The sequence below is a fragment of the Marmota marmota genome, unplaced genomic scaffold, assembly GCF_001458135.2.
Source record: "Marmota marmota marmota unplaced genomic scaffold, marMar, whole genome shotgun sequence".
Taxonomy (NCBI): domain Eukaryota; kingdom Metazoa; phylum Chordata; class Mammalia; order Rodentia; family Sciuridae; genus Marmota; species Marmota marmota.
The window spans coordinates 36,560,614-36,569,743 of NW_025999853.1; positions in this window are offsets into that span (position 1 = coordinate 36,560,614).

Here is a 9,130-nt window from a genome sequence, read left to right on the forward strand (position 1 = left end):
TCCAAATGCATATTTTCCATATATGTTTCAATGATTTTTAATGCCTTTCTTGCTTCAGGCGTTAACATTCGGGGTGAATTTGGATCTGATGGACCTTTTAGGATATCAAATAAAGGTCCCAACTCTCCTGTTGGTATACCTAAATAAGGCCTTATCCAATTTATGTCTCCTAATAACTTTTGAAAGTCATTAAGTGATTTGAGTTGATCTACTCGTATTTGAATTTTTGGTGGACGGACCATGGTTGAGGATAATAGAACTCCTAAATAATTAATTGGAAAATTTAATTGTACTTTATATATTGCTATCTCTAGATTATAATTTTTTAATAAGTTTGTAAGTGTGGCATAACATTCTAGCAATGTGTTTTTATCTTTGTGTGCTAATAATACATCATCCATATAGTGAAATATTTGTAGTTCAGGATTTTGATTTCTAAGTGGCTGGATTACTTTGTTAACATAAATTTGACACATAGTTGGGCTGTTAGCCATCCCTTGAGGAAGTACTTTCCATTCATATCTCTGATCAGGACCTTCATGATTCAGTGCAGGGATAGTAAATGCAAAACGTGGACTATCCTCAGGATGAATTGGAATTGAAAAAAAACAATCTTTAATATCTATAACTAAAACATACCAGGTTTTTGGCAAAGCAGACAACTGAGGAATCCCTGATTGAGCAGGTCCCATAATAACCATCTCATTATTAATGGCTCTTAAATCTTTCCATCCAACCTGTTCTCCCTGAGCAGGTGTAATGGTGACAGAGGTAGGGAATTTTAAAAATAAATCAGTGGTTTGAATTATTATTATTCCAGAATGTTCTTCCTTCTAATGCATTTTCACTGATATTTTATGGTAGCTTGAGGTTAGTTAAAATCCAGGAGACACTGTTATAAACCCGCACCACTTCACTTGCAGTTCTCCATCTGTGCTCACTAACTGGTTCATGGTGAGTCACTTTCAGAACTGCAAATGATAACGACTGTAAGAACATCTGGTTTTATTTTTTAGCAGAAAAAAGTGCTAAACTTTGATCAATGAAACATCCATAAAATAAAAGAAACCACAGTTTCTTTAGTTTATTACTTTGTTCAGCAAGGAAACAGGAGTAAAATCACACTGAAATTAATTTTCTCTCTCTGTTTTTGTTTGTTTGTTTGTTTATTTTTTATCATAGGAAGGTACAAGGCTTATGACCTTCAACTATAAAAATTAGAAAACCATTTCCCTCCATTTTTCTAGATTCCCCATGGTACTTGGATTCATACCATGCATGCAAATTGATATCTTTTGAAATGTCAGAAGCTTCAAATAAAGCAGATCAATTGGAGTCTGAATTAGGTAGCAAAGATATTAGAAGATCCTCATATTTAAGGCTCAAGAACCCTGCAGTATGTTGACTTGGCCTCATGTTGTACCCCTTTCCAAGCCCTTACCCTCACTGTTTTTACCTCTGTTTCATTCCCACTTTTCCAGCTGACTTTGGAATTGGGACATAATTTGATGCTTACCCTGTGTGTTCTGGCAGGTGAACACCTGAACTTGTTAGTCCCCCAAAATTCATTTGTCAAAGGGATTTGGCTCGAAGGTTCCAATCTGGTTTTATACTTCTACTTTCCCTTAATGATAAAGTCCAAAGTTTGCAAACTAGTAACATCTCCCAGGCTTTAATTCCTGAATACATGTTGCATTTGATAATTAGCTTTGATCTTTTTTAGAGCAGTCCCTAATGATCAATCTGGGTAGAGTGGTTCATAAAAGCTATAATGCATTTTTCAAGAATGTGAAGTTATTCTCTTTTCTTTACTATATGCAGCACAGGCAGTAGGGTTAAGGGCTGTGTTATGTGCCCCACACATGCCCAGAAGTTTCTCAAAACATTCCCACAGCACACGCCACACCTCCTTGTTTATGGGAACAGCTGGACTCTCCAAAATGATTTAATTAAGATGGATGAATTATTTTATTATTTCAGAAATGGTAAGAGCTGATCCCAATGATCTCTTTACATTTCCTCCTTCCTATTGAGTTTGTAGCTCTCAATATTAAATATTTAGCATCAGTAGAAACCTTCACTGTGATCTGTCAGTCAATTCTACATTTACTGAGTGCTGATAAATATTGTATTTTTAAAATACAAAGCACTGGAGCTGGGGTTGTGGCTCAGAGTTAGAGCACTTGTGTAGCATGCGTGAGTCACTGGGTTCCATCCTCAGCACCACATAAATATAACATAAAGATATTGTGTCCACTTATAACTAGAAATAAATATTTAAAAAAATAAAATAAAAATCACTGAATACAAGAAGGGGATTAATCAGAAGTATAGAGGTATCTTTGTCTTTTTCACTCTCATACTTCCTTATTGGGAAGAGGGATTAGGCAGAATTTGCTAAGAACTGAACAAGTTGTACAGACTAAAAGTAAGACTGAAGCTCGGAGAGGGAAGAACAGCTCATTTGGCTGACAGGGTTTAGAAGTTCCTTTTTAGGGAGTTTGAAACTAAAACAAAGCATTGAAGAATGGAGAGAAAATTCAATAGGAGGAAAGAAATTTGTCAGAACGTATTTGTTGGGAGTGGTTCCTAGGTCCAATGTCCATTTTCCTGTGTTTTCACTTTTTATCTGTACATCAATTGCATTATTGTAGACTTTTCTTGTTGATTGATTATAGATTCCAGGAAGTAAACAATAAATTTTCACTCATGCTTTTTGACAAGTACCAAACTCAGTTCAATGAAGGAAATTGATAATGACACTATAGTTTATAGCTTTCTGTATAACAATTGAAGTAAGTATTCTGGAATTTGTACTATTTTAACATATTTTTAACTTAAAATGCAACAAATTTAACTATAATAACTTTGAAAAGCACAGAAAACTTATAAAAAGAAAAATAACAATGTCTATAATCCTATTAGTTAGAAATAAACAATAAAATTCTTTTTTAGTAAATTCCTAGAAGGAGGGTGGTCATGTGTTATAAGGCAGGTAGTATATTTCCTAGCTTCAGGGTTTGCTTTTCATAAGAAATAAAAACATGAATAGTCTTTGTGAAGGAAGAAAGGCAGAAATCCTTGCTTCTATAATTGGTACATATCAAATGCATACCCTTTCGCAACCTAACTTTTTTCATTTGTCAGTATCTCTAAATATTTTTATGTGGAATAAATATTTATTTCATATATATTCTAAAATAACTAAACTATTTTATCTTTGAATCATCATAACTTTAAATAAAATCCCTATTATTTAATCTTTTTTCAATTTTTAAAATTAAAATAATGTCATGACAAATATCCTTATAGGTATAATTTTTAACTTTATCGTATTTTTTCAAGTTAAATTCCTAAAACACTTGGTGGGAAAAATAGTCTGAGAACTTAAAATTGTTATTGGTGTCTAACATACAAAAGTGTACAAATCACAAGCTTACTAGTACAGCTTACTGAAGCAGTACTAGGACCCTCAACCCCTTTAGTACCCCTCTAGTGGTGATTCTTCAAGGAGAACCACTACATTGACTTCTAGGATCACAGACTATTTTGCCAAACCTTGTACTTTACGTAAATGGATTCATACGGTGTTCATTGGTTGTGAGTTTCACCCATATTGCAGCATGTGTCTAAAGAGTGTTTGTTTGAGTATTGATAAAATCCCACTGAAGTGTGAATTTGGTGTCAACATACCTTATATACAAAAAAAAAAAAAAAATCCCACTGAAGGACTATAACACAACTGTCTATTCCTCAACTGAAAAACACTGGATAGTTTCCAGTTGTTTAGTACTATGAATAAGATTTTTTTAAGAATATTCTAGCTCCTGTTCTTTGGCGAACATGTACAAATTTGGTTAGACTTATGCCTATGTAAAATATGGTTAGGTTATAGAAAATGTCCATATTTAGCTTTAGAAAAATACCACACTGCTTGATGAAGGGGCGTTGACTCTTTATTTTTCCACCAGTACTATGAAAATTCAAGTTGCTCTTCATCATTGCAGACAGACTTTCATTGTCTGTCTTTTCCATTTTAGCTATACTGGTGAGTGTGTACTGGTATTTAATTATAGTTTTAATTCAAATTTTTTTCCTGATAGCTTAAGAAACCACTTTTTCATGTTTATTGTTACTGACTATTTGAAAACCCTCTTTTGTGAAATGTGTGTGAAGTCTATTGTTCATTTTTCTAATAAGTTGTCTATCAATTTCCTATTGATTTGTAGGAGGGGATCTAAACATTGTTAAAAGACCTTCACAACTTCAGAGGCATGCACAAATATTTAATCTGTTGAGCCCTGGAAAGAAGAGATAGTCCTTGAAATTCACTTAGCATAAAGAAAATCAGTTGTGTGAAGAGAATCAAAATGATTGACTTTAGAGGATGCTTTCTTTCTGACATGGCATTTTAAAAATAATGCTTTTTATAAAATTCCTAATGTCTCTTAGAACGCGAAACAAAGTGCAAAAAATATAAATTTTTATCCTGACATTTTATTTGTAAGTATTACAGAAAAATCAAAATGTAAGTATGCTCCATTCCAGCAATCTGGAAATAAAATAACAAGGAAACAATTTTAAATTCTCTAAAGAAGAAATGAAGAAAAAAATTATTTTAAAATGTCCAAGTTTCAAAATGTATCTCTATTTAGATGGTGATGATATATACAGGGATATATAGCAGATGTGTTGGCCTGTTTCCAACCCCTGCTTGGAGGTTTTGAATTAAGGAAAGACTGTTACATTATGTGCAAAATGCCACTTCACTCCAGAGCCTGCCAGTAAATGGCAATACCAACTTCATAGTCTTTTCAGGCTGATTAGTGAGAAAAGCATTCCCAGGTGCAAGTTTAAATTGTTTTTAAGAATGAGGAGTAGGAAGAGGAAGAGAAGGAAGAGGAAGGATAGAGAGAAGGACATATCACATGACCCCTCTCTGGATCCTTCTCAACACTCTGTAGGCTGAATGATTTTGTATTTCTAAAATTAGTTAGGTTTAAGGGTAATAATATTCCTTTTTCTCAAATAAGAATTCTTTTCCTTATTTAAAAAAATTTAAGTGATGCTCTATTAAAGTCTGTGCATACAAAGAATTCAAGTTAAGAGTTAAGTGGAATGAGAACTCACCAGTCCCGTTGGGCATTCTTTCAAAATATCCACAAATTTTACAACTTTCGTCAATTTGGGATCCGACAAAATAGTGTTGACGGTTCTTTCCATGACTCTTCCAGCTGCCAAAAGAACATGGTCCTCAGATACCGAGCACCAATGTCTGTGTGAAACTGAATTATACACACTTCCAAACATTCAGAGAAGTATATTCTGTAGAGATAAGACCAAGACTGCTTCACATTTGTGTGCTCAATCTTTGTGCATCTGGCTTTACTCTCAGTCCCTTGACTTTCTTGTGTAGCAGAGCAGTATATACTGGTTTGTGGAAAGGCCAAAAAAAGAAAGATATTTTAAGTTGATAATAAGAGGCAAAGAAAACAAGTAATGAAGGAACAAAGGTTTTCTTTTCAGTCAAGAATTTCCCGATGAAACCATACAGGTTTTACCCACATAATCAATACCGTATTGCAATGGTTTCTCCAGAATCTTACTTAGGTTCACACAGGGAACTCTATAAATACATATTAAAGCATAAAACTTAGGTCACCATCAATACCATAAGGTAAAAATAGAAGGTGGGGGAAGGTTGAGTCTTAAGGAAATTTTGGTTGACTTGACTAGAACAACTGCTCTTTATGGATTTCATCAAATCGTGTGACTTCATCAGCAAACATTGCTTTTCTTTCTTCCATGGACTTTTGACCTACAATGAACATCAATTTAAGATCAAGGCACATGACCCAACATCATTGTTCTGGGACTTATTATAGAAAGAAATGAATTAAGAAATGAGGAGTGAAGTCCAAATTAACAAAGAGCACCATATAGAGGATCGGTGGGGACTTTATGTGACTTAACTAGGGTTAAAGTGATTTAAAAGCTATACAGTTGTAATATATTATAGGCTCTGTCAGATTGGAAACAAATCACCTTTAAGAAGTAAAATACCATAGTATTATAAATTTTTTTCTCAATAAACACAAGATATATTTTTTCATAACTTTTTATATGATAATCCTTTAAGTCATGAGATTGGTGTTCGTGGATGGCTTGGGGAAACAATATAATTACTTCTAATCATGCCTCATGCTTATTTTAGGATTGAATTTCAATCTCTGAACATAACAATGGCTATATCCACAAGGTGGATCAAAAGGCTGTAACTACCCATGCATGATAAAGACTTCCCTTTTCGAATTAGGAAAAATAAAAGTGGAAAGAAGAAATATAAAATTAGGAGGGATTAGTTTACTTAGAACTTATGTTTTGAATCATGCCTTCTATCTACAGTGTTCACAGTATGGAAGTCTATTAAGATAATTTAAAATTAGGTTTTAGGAACATCAGAAACAAAACCTTTAAAGGAACCACACAAGTAGAGAAGCTGGATTTGTCCACAATAATTCTGAGCAAACCCTAACTTCAGATTTTTTGGATTCAGAAAGTTTCTGAGAATATTTTCTCTGAAGCACGGAGCTACCATCACAGAGTTATCATGTTTAAAATTGAATACATGACTCATGTCACTATTCACTCAAAAACATTTAATCAATATCACATTGTGTTTGGGATTAATTCCAAACTCCTTAGCCTGACAGTCAAGAGCCTCCTAAATCCACATTTCCAGTCTTATTTCCTGTTATTATTGGTTATTCTTTCTTAGATCACAAGCACCAGAATACAACTGGGTGCTTATTAAAAAATGAAGTTAAGAACTCTGAATAAATCTTACACACATTAATTCAGAGATATCCTTTATGGATGAACTCTCTGTGTCAAGAAGGGTAGTCTGCTGTCCCCAAAACTCTTTCTTGGGTTTTATTTTTGGGCTTTGACTCATAATGTACACTTCTGGCAAGACTTTTTTATTCTATTTGGCAGTCAAGGTTCAACTCAATTTTAACTCTCTCCATGAAATCTCTGGATGGTTTCTTTTGAGACTTATTTTTTCCATATGTAAAGGGGAATAATAATAAATTGAAAATGAAGAGACTATTGCAAAATAGCGCTTTCATTACAACTAAAATCTAAGTCTCAGAGCTCAGGGATGGTAGTTACTAGTGTAACATGGGCTTGGGATTTGGTCTTGTGTGATTTCAAGGAAATCCATGTACTTATACACCATTTCCCCTGTAATCAAAAGTGTTGAATGAATGAGTTGGTTAATGATATTTCTTCTGTCCATTGTACTCCAGTTAGAGAAGCTCCAGACATTTAGACTTAAAGATGATCGATGAATTTCTCATTTTTACAACATAGGAGCCAAATGGGGACTTTGTACATGAAAATTTCCCAGAAAACTAATATATTACAAATTGTTGCTGAAAATATTGGTCTTCAATTGTTTTCAAAAGCATGATCCCTCTGATTACATATTTTAGCTTTGGGATATTTCCGAACTTCCTATGTTTAGATCTTCATGAGTTTATGTAGACCTTGACCAGTATCTGTCTCAGAGGAGAGAGGAATAGATTGAATTTAGATTCTCCTCAGTTGTTTCCAGGTCTGTTTAGACCACCTAAATTGGAGAAGTGTGGGGAAATTCTGAGTTAAAACTTGCTCTAAAAGGGGTATACAATAAATCGGGGCCCCTTTCCAGAAAGAAACTAGCATCAATAAGTAAGTACAGATACACCTTTTGGGGAGTTACTGAGGACACAGACAATTGACAGTGGGCTTGTTTCTGCTAGGACAGCCCATCAAGTCCAAGTTTCTGAACCATTTTATTTCCTCCCCCATTAGCTTTCTTAAATGTCTAGTCTTCTGTTATCTCTGCATCAACCCTCAACTTACTGTCTTCTCAGATGAGAAGACATTTCTGAAGAGCTTTTGAATTTCTTTCAACTGGTTCTTTTGGTATACACAGTAGCCTCACTTTCTTATTGCTTTAATTTGAAAATGCAAATATGAAACAAATACGCTTTGGATTAAGAAATTTACAAGTAAAATTACTAGAGTAAAAATTCACAGAAAATAAGGAAGAGAGGAATCAAATGTTCACTTATTAACAAATTCAGTTTAAAAAATGAGAAAAGGCTGGGTATTTGAAGTCGTCACACGTGGGAAGCACCTGCATTCAACCTGTGTGTTCTGTGACTAAGCTTTATCTATAGTCACTGAATGTTGGAAAATATTCTAGCCAGGGAAAACTTTGCTCTTACTTTGTGGGAGGCAACTGAACTTCCCTGACAAACAGGTTAAAGTTCTCTAAGGTCCCTGCAGGCTCAAAGCCATTGCCATTTTCAAGGGTTTGTCTGGAGGTGAGAAAGGAGATGGTCAAGGAAATGAGGCAAGTTTGAATTAAATATGGGTGGGGGAACCATCTCAACAGATGAACACAGTGCCCATAGTCAGTCCATCCAACACAACCATCTTCTTGAGTTTCTAGAATCATGATACGTGAATTCACTAAATGTAATATGGGTTTGTCTGGACCTTGGATTTTCCTATTATGAAACAGAGAGACACTCAGGTTGGAAGAACCTTTAACTATTTCACACCTCTTCCCTATTCCATGTTAAAATCTCTCATCTAAATTGTATTTTTTAAAAATTCTAGAATTTCCACTTTTTTTACCCAAGCCATCTCCTCTTTTCCTTCTCCTTCTCTTTCTCCATCTTGACCATCTTCTGTTCCCCTCTCTGTTTTTATGGATTCCATTTTTCTTGTAAATTCATTATTTCAAGGCCCCTATAATAAGATTATAGAGCACTCTATAATCTTAGTTCCTTGGCTATTAATTCTTCTGCTTCTTTTACACAATGACAATCTCTTGCAATTCTGTGTTCTCCACGTGCTTTGTAATTTTGTCTGTAGCTCTTCTTTAATGGAGGAGTTACATGTGGAGGTGACTGTGGAACAATTTTTAGATTGCTAAATTCTCTAAAATGTTCTTCATTGACAGATTACATTTTTGTGCCAGTACCTTAGTTCAGTGTTTCTAACATTGCATGGATGACTCTGTACTCTTGCAAAACACAGGGTTGAAATTTCATTTTTTTGTGTATGGGTTTAT